Source organism: Athene cunicularia, assembly GCF_003259725.1.
Source record: "Athene cunicularia isolate RWA chromosome Z unlocalized genomic scaffold, athCun1 chrZ_part4, whole genome shotgun sequence".
NCBI classification, from domain to species: domain Eukaryota; kingdom Metazoa; phylum Chordata; class Aves; order Strigiformes; family Strigidae; genus Athene; species Athene cunicularia.
Genome location: NW_020799145.1, coordinates 4,738,186 through 4,757,086, shown reverse-complemented (window position 1 = coordinate 4,757,086; position 18,901 = coordinate 4,738,186).

Genomic DNA, 18,901 nt, shown 5'->3' with positions numbered 1-18,901 from the left:
ATATATATATATATATATATATATATATATATATGTTATTCCAAAACCATCTCAGCAGTGTCTCTGGTAGCTAAAAGGTCTTTTTAAAGCTTTACACTCATTAGAAGATAATAATCTTTTAAATAGGCAATGACCTAGATCTTATAATTCATATACTGGCAGTTCTCCAAAAGTAGAAATTATTTATAACTAACATTTTAAATATTAAAACAGCAGGTTATACCACAAAACCCATTGGGATTCTAGCTCACTTTTTTTTTAGTCATTGATTATAAAAGTCTCCCTTATTATAAAGAGGTCAGACTACACAGGATACCTTTTTAGCTAGCCAAATGTTAACCAAATTGAACTTTCCCAGTAATTCTTACAGTTGAATAAAAAAACCCAAAATCAAATGAAAAAAAAAAAAAAAAACAACAAAAACCACAACAACAACAACAACAACAACAACAACAACCAAACAAAACAAAATGAAAAAAAAAACAAGCAGGAATTATTAATTTTAAATTAATTAACCATATGGTGATTATTCATTCCTTGCATTAAAGTTCTCAGCAATTTTGCTATTTTCAACCTTATTTATTTATGTTGATGTGACGTGCATTTGTAAATAGGAGTTAAAAAGTAGATAGAAAATATAAAGAAATGTTTTTCAGGGTGAAGTTTTAAAAAAAATACATATTTTTAGAAGTATTACATTCTTCGGAATCCCTAATACCAAGAAATATTGTTGCTGTCTGTGATGCAATAAACAGACACCCAAGCTAGGAAAATATCTGTGCTAGTCGCATGAAGTCAGTAAGTCTAGACAAGAGAACTGGTTTTATGACCAAGAATAGTGTTTTCTGTAGAGAAAAGTAGATTTGTAAGTGATAGGTGTAACCAAGAATTACTATCAGCCACTTGAATGAAGTAATACAGTTCAGCTGGCACACTGTCATATATACGAATCTGACATTATACTATCTGTTGTGTGCTATTTTCTTCTGTTCTTTAGGAGCTGTGATTAAAAGGGTTCATTACAGGAGAGACGAACTGAAAACATGTAACATGCAACATGCAACACAGAACACATATTTTTCTAACTATATTCTAAAATCACCCAATGCATTACATGTCTTGCATTACATTACCTCTTTAGTGACTCCTATTTAGATGAAAAAAAAAACACAATTTAAAGCTTGATTTAAATTCACTGCATTATTTTATTGATTTGTCTCCATGAATGGAGACAATGCATTGAGTAATACAAAAATGTCTTGGTTGTTTAACTCATTTTAAAAAATCAGAATAAAATCTTAAAATCTACCATCTAATCTATCCCAAAGTCACTGAAATGTATTTCTGAATAAATATGAAAAATAGGAAAATAATGGAAAATATATTTAAGAATGAAAGAGTTGCACCTGTTGAGAATTAGAACAAAAGGTAACAGCAATTACTTGTAGAACATAATTGTCATTACATGAAGATAAATAATGATGGAATAATTATCCCAGTTAATTTATTTCTTGGGTAGAATGAATATGGCTAAAGATACCCACTTCTTGATGTCTCGCTGAAATTGTGATAAGTAAGAATCACAAGAACATATATACGATGAAAGCATAAAGTCAGAAGAGCAAACAGAGTCTACAGACCTGAAGTTAAACATGAGTACAAGATGGTGGTACAGAACCAGTCGCCCAGAGGTTTTTATAACTCCTTAGTTAATGACAGGATTTACATTGTTTCATATGTCCAAACTCCACTAACCAAAACAGATTGATAGTTTTGTGATCAAGGCAGGCAGCATATAAAATGAGAACATTCAAGGCCTCATTATTTTGAAAACTTAAAGCCCCGTATAATTTCAACCTTAAAAAAATAATTAATTTCCAGAATCTTAATCCAATCTTGTAGGCAATGAATCTCTGATAATCTATATCCCAATAACAGAGCAGTTAACGGTATCAGAATTGTTCCTGGAAAGACTTGGAAAGGGAAGTTTTCTTCTGAAGCTCTTTTATTAACATAATGAACCTGAACAAAAGTTCTGTGAATATATAATGGTAGGATATTGGCAGAGAGGTAGCCACTATAAGTAAGAGACATTCAAAGAAACAAACACTCATTTGAAATTAAGCATTATTTCTGTTCTTTTCAGTCTGTGGTTTTCTGGCTGATCTGAATAAGCAGGAAGTAGGGTTCTACACCAAAAAAAAATGTGTAAGACCTGGTCTGAATCAAGCTAAGCCAAGACTAAAATATGTGCTGGAGAGAGAAGGGGAGAGGGAAGAATACTGACTAAGTTTCTTTTACTCACAGGAGCTTGATACATTCACATAACAGGAGACAATTTTGAGTGTCGTACTTGACTCTCTACTTGGTATTTGAGTCACTGTGATTCTTTCTGTGTAACAACAAACAGATAATGATCACGCCTTCCTATAGTATCTAGTATAACACCTGTTAAGTGTCACTGCCAAGAGCTCTCCACTGGTAACTTCTGCATTATAGCTCATTCTATCAGAAGGTGTAGTATTGACTTCAGTTTGGGAGGGTTTTTAGGACTTTTACCCCTTATCAACAATGTATTTGGAAACCAGTCACTATTCAGTTGCACAGGGAATAATGGGGTCAGGATACAGGGTGTTATCAAACAAGATGATATCTTTCCTTCTTTGGTGGTAATTTCTCCTAAATTGTTTCTAACTCTGTTGTATTATGATGCATACTCCTCACTGAATGATAATCTGCACAGTGTGCCTGCTATGTTCCATCAAATTAATTTTGCAATACTGACTCCCACTGGCTATGGATATAAAGATGAAAAAGAGCCCATAAACTGACACATTCTAAAGTCTATGGCAACAACAACAACAAAAAAATCTTACCAGCCATAAAAATAAAAAACTGTGATGTCTGTAATTAGAATTTGAAACAGAAATGGAGGAGCAGAGCAAAGAAAGTTATTCCAAAATTAGTAAACTCTTCTTCAGGAAATTACATCATTCATTTGCCCTACTTTAAACATCAAGACTACTTTCTCAGGTTCATGAGAAAGGAATGTTTTTCAGACTATGGGATGTAAAATTTAAGTAAATACATAAATATCCTAAAGACTCAGTAAATAATCTGGAGACATATTATTATGGGGGAAACATGGTATTGAGTCTAAACAACAATTCAAATAAAAGTGACAAAAGTGTTTTAAGGATGACAAGATTAGTTCAGGTGTAATCAAAAATATGAAATTCTAGTTCCACAAATTTGCTCCTTTTCTTAAGCTTTTCAGATATTTTTTTTGACATTGTTGCACCTCTAATTAGATTGGGTCAGCTAAAGGATATAAAGGAAGAGTTATTTTTTTTATTGATCTCCTGCAGAGGTGTTAATTGGAAAGAAGAGAATCTTAATTTGATTTATTTTATCATAAATATGAAGCAGCTTTCTGCAGATGCTGAAACTTCTGAAGATTATTTTTGAGGGTAGCTGTTTTACAGAAAATAAAATTATGATCATGTGTTGCAGATTACAGTATAAAATATAGATTTGAAGAAGTTGTCAAATATAAGCTGTTGATTTGCGAACCAGGATATAGAGAAGGCTGAGGTACTCAATAACTCTTTTGACTTGGTCTTCACTGGCATGTGCTCCAGCCACATCACCCAAGATGTAGACGGCAAAGGTCTGCAAATGAAGAATCACCCACTGTAGCATATCAATTTCGAGATCATCTAAGGAAGTCAAAGGTGCACACATCCCTGGGACCTGATAAGATGCATCCACCAATCCTGAGGAAACTGGTGGATGAGGTGGCTAAGCCACTACCCATCATATTTGGGAAGTTATGTCAGTCTGGTGAAGTTCCCTCTGACTGGAAAAGGGGAAACATAACACCCACTTTTAAAAAGCTGAAAAAGACCTGGGGAACTACAGGTCAGCCAGTCTCACCTTTGTGCCTGGCAACATCATGGAGCAGATCCTTCTGGAAACTATGCTAGGGAACATGGTAAATAAGGAGGTGACTGCTGACAGTCAACATGTTTTCACTAAAGGCAAATCATGCCTGCCAAAATTGGTGGCCTTCCACTACAGGGTTACAGCACTTGTAGACAAGGCAAGAGCAACTGACATCATCTACCTGGATTTGTGTAAAACATGTGACACTGTCCCACATGACATCCTTGTCTCTGAATTGGAGAGACATGGATTTGATGGACAGACTACTTGGTGGATAAGGGATTGGCTGAGTGGTCGCACTCAAAAACTTGCTGTCAACAGCTCAATTTCCAAGTGGACACCAGTGATGAGTGGTGTTCCTCAAGGGTTGGTGTTGGGACTAGCACTGTTTACCATTTTGGTGACATGGACACTGGGATTGAGTGCACCCTCAGCAAGTTTGCTGATGACACCAAGCTGTGTGGTACACCCAACACACAGGATTGAAAACATCCCTGCAGAGAAGGACTTGGAAGCTGTAGCGGATGGAAAACTGACTGTGAACCAGCAATGTGCACTCAGCCCAGAAAGCCAGCTCTATCCTGGGCTGTATCAAGGGAAGTATGGAGACCAGGTTGAGGGAGCTAGTAATTCTTCCCCTCTAACAGGGAACAGGGCAGGTGTTGTAGTAGGAGTGTACTATAAGCCATCCAACCAGGACAGAAAGGTGGATGAAATATTCTATAGGCATTTAGGTGAAATCTCATGATCACTTGCCCTTGTTCTTGTGGGACACTTCCCAGACATCTGCTGGAAATACAACACACCAGAGCAGGACCCGTCCCAGAGATTCCTGGAATATGTGGGAGATAACTTCCTGACACAGCTGGTGAGTGAACCGGCCAGAGAAGGTGCCCTGCTGGATCTCCTCTTTGTGAACAGAGAAGGACTGGTGGATGATGTGGCAGTTGGAGGCTGTCTAGGGCACAGGGACCATGAAATTATAGAGTAGTATATTCTTTGAAAGGCCAGAAAAGTGAGAAGAAGAACTGACATCCTGGACTTCAAAAGGGCTGAATTTGTCTTTGGGCACCTGCTTGAAAGTATCCATTGGGAGATGGTCCTGAAGGGTATAGGGGCCCAGGAAGGCTGGGCACTCTTCAAGAAGGAAGTCTTAATAGCACAGGAGCTGGTGGTCCCCAGGTGCTGTAAAAGAAGCCAGCACCAGAGAAGACCACCCTGGCTAAACAGGGAGCTTTGGCTACAACTCAGGGAGAAAAGGAGAGTTTACAGCCTTTCAAAGAAGGGGCTAGTCACACAAAATAATTACAAAGATGTTGTGAGGCTATGCAGGGCAGAAATCAGAAGGTCTAAAGCCCAGCTGGAAATTAATCTAGCTTCAGAAATCAAGTACAAAAAGAAATGTTTTTATAAGTCTCAACACAAAAAAATAGACCAGGGAGAGCCTCTATCTCTTCTAGACACAGGAGAAAACATGGTAACAAGTGATGAGGAAAAGTGCTGAGGTGCTTAATGCCTTCTTTGCCTCAGTCTTTAATAACAAGACTAGTTGTACTGAGGGAATCCAGCCTCCTCAGCCAGAAGACAGAGGCTGGAAGAATGACCCCCCCACAATCCAGGAGGAGACAGTCAGTGACCTGCTGCATCACACAGACACACACCAGTCTATGGGCCCAGACGGGATACACCCGAGGGTGCTGAAGGAGCTGGCTGGGGTGCTCGCCAAGCTGCTTTCCATCATTTACCAGCAGTCCTGGCTGACCGGGGAGGTCCCGAAAGATTGGGAATTGGCCAGTGTGACACCCATCTATAAGAAGGGTCAGAAGGATGATCTGGGAAATTACAGGCCTGTCAGATTGACTTCGGTGCCCGGGAAGCTGATGGAGCAGCTCATCCTGAGTACCATCACACAACACATGTGGGACAACCAGATGCTCAGGCCCAGTCAGCATGGGTTTGTGAAAGGCAGGTCCTGCTTGACAAACCTCATCTCCTTCTGCGACAGGGCGACCTGCTTATTGGGTGAGAGGAAGGCTGTGGATGTTGTCTACCTTGACTTCAGTAAGGCCTTTGTCACCATTTCCCACAGCATTCTCCTGGTGAAACTGGCTGCTCGAGGCTTGGATGGGCACACGCTTTGCTGGGGAAAAAACTGTCTGGATGGCCGGGCCCAAAGAGTTGTGGTGAACGGAGTTAAATCCAGTTGGCAGCTGATCAAGAGTGGTGTCCCCCAGGGCTCAGTTTTGGGGCCACTCCTGTTTAACATCTTTACTGATGATCTAGACGAGGGGATCGAGGGCACCCTCAGTCAGTTTGCAGGTGACCCCAAGTTGGGTGGGAGTGTTGATCTGCTCGAGGGTAGGGAGGCTCTGCAGAGAGACCTGGACAGGCTGGAGCCATGGGCTGAGGCCAACTGGGGGAGTGTCCATAAGGGCAAATGCCGGGGGCTGCCCTTGGGCCACAACAACCCCCAGCAGCGCTACAGGCTTGGGGAGGAGTGGCTGGAGAGCTGCCAGTCAGAGAGGGACCTGGGGGGGTTGATTGACAGCCGACTGAACAGGAGCCAGCAGTGTGCCCAGGGGGCCAAGAAGGCCAATGGCATCCTGGCTTGTGTCAGCAATAGCGTGGCCAGCAGGGACAGGGAAGGGATCTGACCCCTGTACTGGCACTGGGGAGGCTGCCCCTCGATTCCTGTGTTCAGTTTTGGGCCCCTCACTCCAAAAAGGACATTGAATGACTCGAGCGTGTCCAGGGAAGGGCAATGGAGCTGGTGCAGGGTCTGGAGCACAGGTCGTACGAGGAGCGGCTGAGGCAACTGGGGGGGTTTAGTCTGGAGAAGAGGAGGCTGAGGGGAGACCTCATCGCCCTCTACAGCTCCCTGAAAGGAGGGTACAGAGATCTGGGGATGAGCCTCTTTAACCAAGTAACAAGTGACAGGACAATAGGGAATGGCCTCAAGTTGCACCAAGGAAGGTTTAGACTGGATATTAGGGAGCATTTCTTTCCAAAAGGAGTTTTTAGGTGTTGGAATGGGCTGCCCAGGCAGTGGTGGAGTCCCCATCCCTGGAGGTGTTTAAGAGTCGGGTCGACTTAGCACTAAGGGATATGGTGTAGTTGGGAATGGTCAATGTGAGTTTAATGGTTGGCCTGGATGATCTTCAAGGTCTTTTCCAACCTAGACAATTCTGTGATTCTGTGATACTTGCCAGATTTCACCTGGAGTACTGTGTCCAGTTCTGAAGCCCCCAATATGGGCTGTTTCCCTGCCTATTGGAGCAGGTCTAGATGAGGACCACGAAGATGATCAGGCAGCTGGAGCATCTCCCTTATGAGAACAGGTTGAGAGAGTTGTAGTTTTTCAGCCAGGAGAATAGGACACTCCACAGAAACCCCATAGCAGCCTTCAAGCCTTTAAAGGAGGTCTACAGGAAAGATAGGGAAGAAGTCTTTATCAGGGAGTGTAGTGATAGGTAAAGGTGTAACTGAAAGAAGGCAGATACACATTAGATGTAAGGAAGAAGCTCTTTCCTGTGAGGGTGTTGATAGCCTGGAACAGGCTGCACAGAGAAGTTGTGGATGTTCCCTCCAGGGGGGTTTTTCAAGGCCAGGTTGGACGTGGCTTTGAGAAACCTGGTGTAGTGGAAGCTGTCCCTGCCCATGGAAGAGGGGTTGGAACTAGATAATATTTAAGGTCCTTTCCAACACAAACCATTCTATGATTTTATGATTGATGACAAAATTAATAAAGTAAAAATATCCGTAATCCAGATAACACTATTTTTTCTCCTGTGTATTTATCATGTCATTTACTAACAGACACAGCCATCTATTAGACAATTCCTTTTCCTTTATATTCTAAATTCCTCCTAAAATATGTCAAATCAAGTGTTCCAGTTGTTGCAGTTTTATAATCTGAAAATAAACATAAAAAGAGTTAAATTAACTCTTCATCTTTAGAAAAATGTATTTTGGTGGAGAAACTAATTTAGGTTTTAAAGACACAATTGCATATTGATATTCTGGTAATCGTAGTGTCTGACACCATCAAAAAGGGAGAAGACTTTAAATCTTATTTTCTTTGCATATTTTTTATTCTGTCCAGAACTTGCCCTTGACTTACCTTTTTTTTTTTTTTTTTTTTTTTGTCATTCCTCTTCCAATGAAGTAACTAAACATGAGATAATAAGTTTCTCATGGAAAAAGTCAGGATTGTGGTTTGTATCCTACATAGCTCAGGAAATTTACAAAGGCTAACCAAATTTAAATTCATTTGGACATCTCTTGAATTTATTTGTCGTTCACTTCTATACATATTTTATTTAAAATTATTTTTTTATAATTTTTCTTTCTTGACCTTTGCTCCCTACTTTTCCAGGCTTCTGACGGTGCTTGGGAAGAGTCTAATGTACAATGACTGTAACAGCAACAATAGAGTACAAAATAATACCAGAACACATAGCAGTTCAGAACTGGAGATCAGGATGGCCGACAAAAAGACTGTGAAGGAAACTTAGAACATTACATATTGACTGAAAAAAGCTGATTAGTTTTATTGTTCAGCTGTTTTAAAGAGATGGATAAATCCTCAGGCAACTGGCTTTTTAGAAGTGTGTTTGAACTACAATTTTCATGTATTTTTTAAGCTGCTTCTTTCATCTGCAAATTAGATCAGAGATTCTCCTAGCTCTCATTCCCATTTATGAGAATGCCTCACTTCATGTAGTAAGGTGTTATCAAAAAGGTTTCACTAAATTAAAAGGCTTCTTACAGCTGAAGACTACATACAGAAGAAATTTAAGTATTTATTTTCTTTTTATAAAAGGGAAACTTTTTATTTGATAGAATTCGTCTTCTTATCAAAGTTGTTGACTTTTCTGTGAAATATTTGCTAAGCAAAGTCAAATGTCTTCTCTGCTTCCTCCTCTGAAAATCCTTTTCTTTCTTTTCTAACAGGAGTTGGAATTCACAAAGTTGAGGTAGGAAACTCATTTCATTACTGGATAATTCAACTAGTTTACTCAAAGCTGAGTATTAAAGCTTGATAATGTGATTTTCATTATTTTTATCTAGCAGTTATTCACTATGGTAGTTCACAATGAAGGTTTACAGTCAGAACAAAATCTCTTTTCCACAATGTAGAGAACTATTGTGGATTCTTCTTGTCAGTGGTGTGTTGGAAAAAAATGTTCATGCAAAATAATAAACTACCTTTCTAAACTTGCAAATCATTCTGAAGCATAATTTCATATTCCAAGGCTTATCTTTCCATCGATGCTGAAGTTTTCCTGTAATTTTTATAAGGGGGCCATGGAAACAAAAAGTTTTAGGTGATTTCAGTTTCGCTAATCAGTGGAATACAGTCTTTTGTCTTTCCAGAAATCTAGAATTTTCTTTAAGCCAAACTAGAGGGAAGAAGGTACTTCTGACTATTGATAGTTCTCAAGTTGCTTTATCTACACATTTTTGTGATAAAGCTGAGCTTATCCAGGTACAAAAATGAAAATCAACCTGTGTTGAATTTATGTCTCATTTTCAGAATTGAAAACACCCATTAACTGCCATATTTTAGTGTCAAGAAGCTCAGTTGTTGCAGTGAAATTGTCTGGAGAAAGAAAAAATAGCTTTTTTAATAGATATTTTCAAAAATAATTTTTTAACCAGTATCTTGGCAGCAATTTGCAGTTCTGTATTTGGCTACAGTAAATCTTAATTTATCAATAACTAACTGAAAGGTAAAGAATATTCACAATACTTAACTTCAGTTGTGGAGCTGGAGGTCTTCAGGATTCATATACGTCTTTGTAGAAAAAACACAATCTATATTACCTTCTGTAATATGACAAATGTTTAGGACACAGTATACCGAAAGAAACTGTTTACTACATGTAAACACTAGACAGAAGACAGACAGGAACACATAGATAAGCTATATTTTCACATCTCTGTAGATTAAATATTATTTTTTAATTATTCCGTAAAAGTTTTGTATTCAATGTAATTTTGGCCTTATTTCTACCCCCAAACCCCAGTTCTTAATTTTTTCTTGTTGGAATATGAGACATGCACATTTTACTGTCATAGACCAGGGATTTCTTTGTATGCTTTCCTTCTTGAAAAGTACAATATATATTGCTGCTTTTCTTGACAACAGATACAATTTCCTTTGGCATGGGAGTGATCCCCTAAAACGCTTTCTGCACCTATTTTAATAGAGCTGTATGTTTAACAGTGTTTAATATATAGAGAGAACCTGTAGTAATTTTTTTAGAGCATAGTCTATTATACAAGAAAATATTCCCATATTATCTAGTAAACATGAATTATTTATTTCATTCAAAATGTCCCAACCAAGAGTGATTTTAAATCAAAGGTGATATCTTTACAAGGTACCACTATACAATTAAATCCTTGTAACATTGTTTTTGTCTGGAAAGAAAAAAAGAAGAAACCTATTTTTAATAGCACTCCCACCTAAATTCCTTTCATGCAAGGGTAACTATGCATAGATGCTTACATGCCTCTCCACTCACAGTTCATTACAGTGGTGTGTCTAATGACAAGTGAACCTCCCAGAAGTCCTTTTAGCAAGTTCTCCACCTTATTCATTATTAGATTGCCATAATTTGGCATTAGATCTCATAGTTCTTCTGCTCCAGCAGCTGAAAAGAGGCTTTAGGGCCAATACTGAGTGGTTGTGTGAAGAGCAGCTAGCTAGAAAATTTACAAATTAAGTAAATTCCTGTCTGGAAATGAAAGAAGTTACAAGAAAAGGGCAAATTAAATAGCTGTAGGACCTCATATCTGAAATCCATTCTGCTTAGGAATCACTATTGTTCTCTCCCTTACAGGAAATTTGAAGTAAGAATAGGAAACAAGAAGCAGTGTAGAGAGCAGGATTTACCAGAGAGCAAGCTTTTACTTCTGGATGCAGGCTGGTGGTGGTAATCTAACATTGGTCAGAGGTTAATTGGTTAGATCCAGTTTGGGTTTCCTCTCATTTTTCTGTCATGATGTCAGTGGAAAGAAAACTCTACTGACTAAAAAAATGCTTAATGTTTTTTGATTTAAATGCAGGACTAATGGAAATTAAACAAAATGGAGTACAGGTTGGTCATACAACCACTAATCAACCTCAAGAAATAAAAGACTTTACCACTGGGCAGAGACCTTCAGGTCCAGCAAACCAGATCTCCCTCCCATTTGCACAACACAATTCAAAACTGACCAAGGGATTTTCATATCCTTGTAATTGTGAGGAATATCTGAGAGCACTATACAAATATGTTGAGAACTATTTATGCCTCTTCATAGAAATACATATATGTCCTAACAAAAGAATTTGTGTGTCACTGTTTATCTGCATATTGGTGTCCTCTCTTCCATATATCAGTATCAGATGGCCACATCAGAGATATTCACATGTAACAACAGAAAAAGCAGAAACCAACCTGCATCTTAGTCTAGACATTCCAGAATAAGCAAAAGTTCTCTCAAGGTATTCCAGGATAAGGAAAAGTTATCCCTAGTTATGATTTAAAACAGCTGCTTAGGTTTCTGATACAAGTAAGAGATTTAATTGTTATTTAAGACCTTCAGGACAGGGCAGGGTTAGGTCATACACTACATTAGAAAAATTAATGTTCCCATGTCTTATAGGATCAGGACCTGTGTTTAGGATAGAAATTAATCCATTAGAGCTGATGAAACATCAGCATATGAATTACATACAGAATTATATTTATGTATTTATTTTTATGTCATGAATATCTTACCCATAACCTTTTAAACGTAATAAAAATCATTAACTGATTCAAATAGCTATTTTTATTTTTTTTTTTGCCTTAATACTGTATGTACCTTTAATATTATCATTCTCAAAAATACATTTACAGACAGTCTGGGCAGGTTTGTGACTGAAAAAGGTCAAAGCAAAATACCAGCATACCTAACAAATATATTTTTACACTCTGTCATAAAAATCTTTTTGGTTGCATAGCAACTGTCTTTTTAATTACTACTTGCAATCTAGATTTTAATAATTTAATTAGTATTTTTCTTCATTAAATTGTTTCATGCAATAAATTTAATTAATTCAATTCATTGCTAGTTTTTAAATGGTCCTATTTCCCTCCCTTATTTGCCCTTCCAGCATCTTTGGCTATTCAGTAGACACTGAATCTTATTAATTTCATATCAAAAACCACAGTCAAAAGAACTTAGCCTTATCCAATAAGTAAAGATACATCACTTTGGGTAGCCTTTGTAGCTGAAGCATTAGTGAAGTCAGTAGGACTTCATAAAACTGCCATGTTACAACTACAAGGACTCATTTGCAGTACTGGAGATAAAACTAAGGTTTTCAGAGATAAAATTAAGTGATGTGGGATGTTTAGGGTGACCTAATTTTAGAGGCAATGATTTCAGTGATTTTGAGAAAATGTTTAACTCATACAACTTAATCTTAGGTAACCAGAATTACAGTTCCTTATGAAAAATCATCAGCTATTGCTCTATATTAAGCTGCTGCTGAGAAGCTGAAGCTTAACAAGAACTGAGTAATGCAAGAACAATTATGTGAGGGAGAAGGGGATGGTATCTAAATGAAACTACAGAACTGCTGCCACAGTTACCATAGCAAGCTGTAGTTGCTTCACGGTGTGGGTCAAAGCTGCCAACAGATCTATGGAGATACCACTACTAATGACAAGGTTTACATACTAAACTGGTGGGAAAACATGGTGGTAGACACCGAACAACTCATCCTCTGCTTTCTTTATATGAGAGGAGATAAAGGAAGCATTCCCTCTTAAATAGTTTGCTTAAGAGTACTGCTGTCTGTACTCACAGGCAGCAAGAAATTTTCACTTAGCAGGAGCATCTATGTGATATAAGTTGGAAACTATGTCTGTTTTCTTTCTTGAGATATCATCTGTTAAAAAATTTAATTTTTAAACTCTCAAAAATTTTACATTATACTTTCAGTACCTATTTATGATTTGAAGAAGTATGTTTTTTCTCTCTTTTTCCTCCATATTAAGCTTGAATAGAAATTCGTCTGTATATGATAAGACTTAAATATCTGCGTATCTGAAACAGAAAAACTTTTTTTTTTAAAAAAAGTGTTCTCATAATTTTAAATTTTAAAATATTACTGAAATCTAATAGTCATTGTGTGACAGGTAGGTTTGAAAACTATTCCCGTCAAAAAATAAATCATTGTTCTTTAATGAATTTTGAGAGTCTGAATTTGTACTGCAGTGCTTTCTGTCACAATTAATTCTATCACTATTAATTCTGTCAGGTATTAATCTAATATACTTTTAATTATTTTACATGTAAAATCTTTACAATATTCATCTCTTCCCCTTCACCAAAACAGCCTTACACAAACATTTCCTGCTTTCTCACCCACACTGAATTTTCACAACAGTTTTGAGATTATCAGGAATCATTTTACAGGCAATTTATTAAAACAGAACCACCAAACAAGACAACCTTAGCCTTGTGGAGTTTAGCTTTCATACCTCATCTGAAAGAAAGAAAACAAACCCCCTCCTTGGTTCATTATCTCTCTCATTATAACATATTTGTCTAAGTAGAATTAATAGAGTACCTACCACAGGTTTTCTGCACTGATTGCACATGAATTTGTGGATGTTAATATTCAAGGACATTAAAAAAAAAAAAAAATAAAAGAAATTAGATCCTTTCAAATAAGTGATACTTTAACATTTGGTCCCATAAAATAAAATAAACATTATAAAAAATTAAGCCCATAAACATCAGGAAGATGGATAAGTTGACACATCATTCTGCATATCTCTGTTTAATAATATTATATTTCATTTCCCATGCTAAGAAAACAGCCATTACCCAAAGCAGCCATTCGTAAACAGCCATTGTGAACAGATTGTATCCTTGTTGGTGGTATGATAATTGAAATAAGCTTACCAGTCTTTTATGAGGAAATACCAGATGTATAAAATACTTATTAATCAACACACTCGCTTTTGCAAACAACAGTTTCAATACCAACGGCTATCAAAGAATAAATAGAATAAGAGAAAAAATATCAGAATTAGCAAAATTACTCAGGTTGTTTTGTAGAGCTCGCAGTAAGGGAGGTAGAAGAGGGAGCAGTCTATGGTATAAAGATCATATCTTTTGGGCTTTACTTAGGGACATTGGATTCACTGTTTATATTGTCTGCTTTTGCATCCCTGTAATGCCTCTCTTAAAAGGCTGCTTAAAATGAACTTTGCAGTCAATAACAGAAGGAGTCAGCTGACCATCAGCTTCTTGTAGATGTGTTTGTTTCTCTTTTACTCAACACATTTTTCAATTAGTAGATCTGTGTTTATGCAATAGTCTACAAACCTATCCTATAGTACATTGAGCTATGTAACTTTTTCTCCTTATTGGTCATATTTAGATCTTTCTATCATTGTTGGAGGTGTGTGTTTGCATTGTTGGAGGTGTGTGTTTGTGTTTATCCATTTTTTATTATATGCCTTACGAACTAGGGCTTTGGTACTGTCACAGAAATGTGGAAGAACCAATGACAAAGATGGAACTGTGATGAATTCCATATTCATCTCCAAATTTATCTCTTTTACTTCGGTTTAACTTTGTTTTTTATTGAGATGAAAAAGAAAAATCTCGTGGGAAGTTTTCCTGTTGTGATTGCAACAGATGCATCTCTTCTGAGTCATGCACTGTTTCTATCTACAAACATTTGTGTCTGTGCAGAAGCTGTACTTAGGTGGTGAATGAAGTCATAGAACAAGAGTGGATGCATCCGCTGTAGTTACTTAGACAATGGTGGCAGCTGCAAGATCTGTAAGATACTTCGTTATTCTCAGGAGCTGTAGGAATCATCCACCGCACTGATCATTGGTCAGAGACTACACATACAGCCCCTTTGCATTGCTTGAACTACTAAGTTTGGAATAGGCAGTTCAATGTGAATAACCAAATTACCTTCTGGATCTAGTGGGCTAATTTAGCTTATGTCTTAAACCAATATTGCAGGTCAATAGGATTGATTTGGCAAAGTGAGACAGCTGATACTGAAGACTCTGTGGGCACTGAAGGGAGACTGACTTCAGACCACCTCTAGTCTGTACTTGCATTAGGTGCATTCTTAGGGTAGATCTTCTGGTTATTTCCAGTGAAAGGACTCTAAATCCACCACTCTGCTGAGTCTGACATACAAAAGCATTGCTATGAAATGTCAAAGATAACTGTAGTTGAGATCTTACATTTACTTATTACCCTCATTGGAAGCCAGTGGATTAATAACATAGAAATGTAGGCATGCAATGATGTGAAAACATCAGTTTACATCTCAATTAGTACTGTCACTTAAGAAAATAGTTTGTTTATGTCACAGGAAACTTTGAAAAGAACACAGAGGCACATTATTGAGTTTGATTATGAACTTTTTTTTTTTTTTTTTTTTTTTTTTTTTCACAATGTGCAAATGGCAAACTGTTAAAGGAGTGACTGGTATCTGACTCAGTAATGCAAGAGGGCACATTTGAATGAAATATTTTCTCACAGGTGTACACTGAGGAGGAAAAACATATCCACATTTATCTCATTAATTAACCAGTTAAGGCACTGTGATAGGCCAAGGACATGGAAGGACAAGAGAGTAACTTTTTATAAACTTCTTCAGTGGCAATAAAGACCAGGGCTGTAGACATGTGGCATTAAAATCAATAGTAATTTGTTACTAAGGAACAGTTCAGCCAGTCAGAAATTACATGAAAAGCTGGTAGCCTATCTTTAAGCCATATCTAGTAAGTTGATTTTTAAATCAGGTACTACACCTAATTCAAACCAAAAGTTATACAGGAAATAAATTCTAGATGCCAAATAGTCAAGTTAGACAGTTAACTGGAAGAAGCAGTGATTCAGGGTAGTACTCAGGACACAAAACAGATGACATAGACTCAATAAAGAATCAAAATCTCTGCAGTCTCCAAATGCTGATCTATGTCTAGGCTCTAGGTGTCTATTTAGTCACAACATTGAGATCTGTCAAAGGCCACTGACAGAAGCCTTTTACATTTAGTAAAAAAGATAGTCTACACCTTTTGTGAATGATAGCAGAGCTACATGTCCTTTGTTGATCTCATGATATATGAGCAACATTCACATATCTAACAGATGTGGAGTATCCACCTGACATTTCTGATAATTTAGTGATGATTATGACAAAAGACATACACTATAAACCTAGACAGTTTATTGGTGAATTGTGAATCTTTAAAACAGGCCTTGCTAAAATCCTTGTTAATGTAACTGCCAGTGAAGCTCATTTTCCAGAGTTTTTCTATGTAGTAACCCTGATAGACTTCACAAAACACCAATGGTCTCAAAAAAGCATTGTGGCAGCTGGTATGTGTGAGTGCTGCTGGACTCAACAGGCAAAAATTATTAAATGTAGAAAGTATACCCTTTATAAAAGGAAAGCTTTGCTTGTAACTGCTGTTTTGTTTCTGATGAATCACACCACATGTCTGCAACTTGCTGTTCTTCAAAGCACCAGTATCTCCTTTTATCACATAAAATTAGGGAATCACAAGAGAAATTATTGTTTTAATTCTTGGGTTTGATACTCGGAGGACAACTGTTCAGATGAATAAATTTACTGTTATGCAACATTTCAAAGATAATAATATTTACCTTACTAATTTTCATGTCTCCCTCTAAAAGTGTAAAGAACTCAGGAAATACCTTAATTGCTCTTTCTGATAGAAATTTGTTAAACTATTTACTTTTTTATTTCTCTAAGCTGCAAAACAGAAATCTCAACATACTCTTTTATGCTACTCTGCTCTACTAGAATATTCATAGAACTCTGCTACTTTTAAAGGCCCAGCACTTAAGGTTTAATGTCTACTGGTGTATTCCAGCAGTGAGTAACTATCAATAAATGCATAAAGAATAAATCAAATGTTTAATTTAAACTTTTAAATGTAAAAGAGTAAATTGTAATCAATTTTATATGATTCACATAAATATTTCAAGTTATATATGTATGAACACATAAATATATGATACATACAGTATCCAGTTTGTAGGGATAGAGTTTTATATAACTTCAAAACATTGTGATACTTCATGTAAATTTCTTTGGCATGCAATTTTTTGCAGTTTATGGCAAGAAAACTGGGGGATGGAGCTGCCAAATACAGTGAGCTAGGTGTTGCTGGTTTTAGGCCTTTCTGAATATTGCCCTTAAGATAAGAAGAGAATCTCTCAAAAATTTCTATGTACATACCCACATTACTTCCTGTGTAGGTTCACTGACTCCTTGGATGAGTACAGTTAAGCATGTATATAAATGTTTACAGGGACATAATGTTAATTATAGTTCTGTTATTGCAAGGCTATATAGTTTACAGCAGTTTTCCAAACCCATTTGATATCATTTATGTCGTGGAACTACTTTTGGCAGATCAGAGAAGCAGAGCCCAGATCAATGAGCAGCCAAGGCAATAACGGGTCCTGATCACAGAAAAGCATCCTAAGTGAGACTATGGTGCTGTTGTGAAGAAGGAAAACCCATCCTTTCACTTTCATCTAGGGTCCTCACCAGATTCTTGGTGCATAAGAACTCCTCAGTTATCTTGCATCTTAATCTCTTAGTTTCTTCCTATTAATTCCAGTAGGAACTGATGAGCAATTTTATACCAGTAAGAATTTAAAAGCATAGAAATTTCAGAAGCATGTGCTGGCAAAATAATAACATATGAAACAGAAGATATCTTGCCTAAGAAAAGTCAGGAGAAGGTTATTACCAGTATAACAAGTACTGTTTGAGTAACTTACTGTCAAGTAATTTACTGAGCATCTACAAAAAAAGATGTGGACAGGCTGGAGAGGGTCCAGAGAAGAGCCACAAAGTTGATCAAGAGATTGGGAAGCCTGCCATATAATGAAAGGATAAGAGAACTGGGTTTGTTCATTGTTCATACATGAGAGAAGAAGGCTTGGGCAAGACCTTATCACCATGTTCAAGTATTTAAAGGGTGGTTATGAAGAAGATGGAGACTCCTTTTTATTTTCGAGGAATCACATGGAAAAGATGAGGGATAATGGGTACAAGTTAATCCTGGGGAAATTCCAATCGGACCCAAGGGAATTTTTTTTTCACAGTGAGAACAACCAGCCATTGGAATAATATCCCAGGGAAGTGGTGGATTCTACCATATTGGACACTTCTAAAATTCATCTGGACAGGGTTCTGGGCCATCTTGTCTAGAACAGCTTTTGCCAAGAAAGGTTGGACCAGGTGACCCCTGAGGTCCCTTGCAACCTGGGATTCTAGGATTCTAGAATTCTATGTTTTTTGTGTTCTTTCTCCCTACAATAACATCACTTCTGTTCCCTAAGTGACATTACTTTGACTCACAGATATTCTAGAGCCATTCTGCCGGATGGTGTGTGCAGACATTGCAAAATATAATCCTTTCAATGAATTAAATGAAAAACTAACCAGAAAAGCAGTACATATTACAAGCATAATAGCTGGCTTGAAAGTGTATCCTGGGGTTTCAGATGATGTCATAATCTGCTACAGCAAATTTAATAGTATTGTTGCCTGGAAGCTAAGCCATTATACCATGTTTAATTTCACTAAGATGTAAATTACATGGTTCAATGTTGTATAGTACTGGCTATTGCCACTGTAGATTCTTGTTCTTGCAGCTGTCAGGAATTCTAATGTTTATGGGGATTTTGTTTAGCTGGAAGTCTTAAGCTTTTATAGACTTTTTTAAAAAAAACAATTATTTTATCCATCCCTTATTTGCTATTACTCCATCTCATCTCCGCACTCATCCATTTTCCAGCAATATTAACAGAATAATAGGCTGACTCTGAATATATCAAAAATATTCAATCCTTGAAGAAAAGAATAATAATATGACTTGAGAGTGACTTC